This window comes from Colobus angolensis, unplaced genomic scaffold (assembly GCF_000951035.1).
Source record: "Colobus angolensis palliatus isolate OR3802 unplaced genomic scaffold, Cang.pa_1.0 Scaffold329, whole genome shotgun sequence".
Lineage (NCBI taxonomy): Eukaryota > Metazoa > Chordata > Mammalia > Primates > Cercopithecidae > Colobus > Colobus angolensis.
In genome coordinates, this window is record NW_012116588.1 from 86,629 (window position 1) to 87,861 (window position 1,233).

Sequence of the window (1,233 nt, forward strand, 5' to 3'; positions counted from 1 at the left end):
AAGGAGTATCTTTATGGCATTCTATGTATTTCCTGAATTTGAATGGTGGCCTGCCTTGCTAGGTTGGGGAAGGTCTCCTGGATAATATCCTGAAGAGTGTTTTCCAACTTGTTTCCATTCTCCCCATCACTTTCATGTACACCAATCAGACGTAGATTTGGTCTTTTCACATACTCCCATATTTCTTGCAGGCTTTGTTCATTTCTTTTTACTCTTTTATCTCTAAACTTCTCTTCTCAGTTCATGTCATTCATTTGATCTTCAATCACTGATACCCTTTCTTCTAGTTGATCGAATCACTTACTGAAGTTTGTGCATTCGTCATGTAGTTCTTGTGCCATGATTTTCAGCTCCATCAGGTCATTTAAGGACTTCTCTACATTGGTTATTCTAGTTAGCCATTCGTCTAATCTTTTGTCAAAGTTTTTAGCTTCTTTGCAATGGATTCGAACTTCTTCCTTTAGCACAGAGAAGTTTGATCATCTGAAGTCTTCTTCTCTCAATTCGTCAAAGTCATTCTCTGTCCACCTTTGTTCCACTGCTGGCCAGGAGCTGTGTTCTTTTGGAGGGGAGAGGCGCTCTGATTTTTAGAATTTTCAACTTTCCTGCTCTGTTTTTTCTCCATCTTTGTGGTTTTATCTACCTTTGGTCTTTAATGATGGTGATGTACAGACGGGGTTTTGGTGTGGATGTCTTTTCTGTTAGTTAGTTTTCCTTCTAACAGTCAGGACCCTCAGCTGCATGTTTGTTGGGGTTTGCTGGAGGTCCACTCCAGACCCTGTTTGCCTGGGTTTCAGCAGCGGAGGCTGCAGAACAGCAAATATTGCTGAACAGCAAATGGTGTTGCCTGATCATTCCTCTGGAAACTTCGTCTCAGAGGGGTACCCAGCTGTGTGAGGTGTCAGTCTGCCCCTACTGGGGGATGCCGCCCAGTTACACTACTTGGGAATCAGGGACCCACTTAAGGAGGCAGTCTGTCTGTTCTCAGTCATCTCAAACTCTGTGCTGGGAGAACCACTACTCTCTTCAAACCTGTCAAACAAGGACATTTAAATCTGCAGAGGTTTCTGCTTCCTTTTGTTCGGCTATGCCCTGCCTCCAGAGGTGGAGTCTACAGAGGCAGGCAGGCCTCCTTGAGCTGCGGTGGACTCCACCCAGTTTGAGCTTCCCAGCTGCTTTGTTTACCTTCTCAAGCCTCACCAATGGCGGGCACCCCTCCCCTAGCCTTGCTGC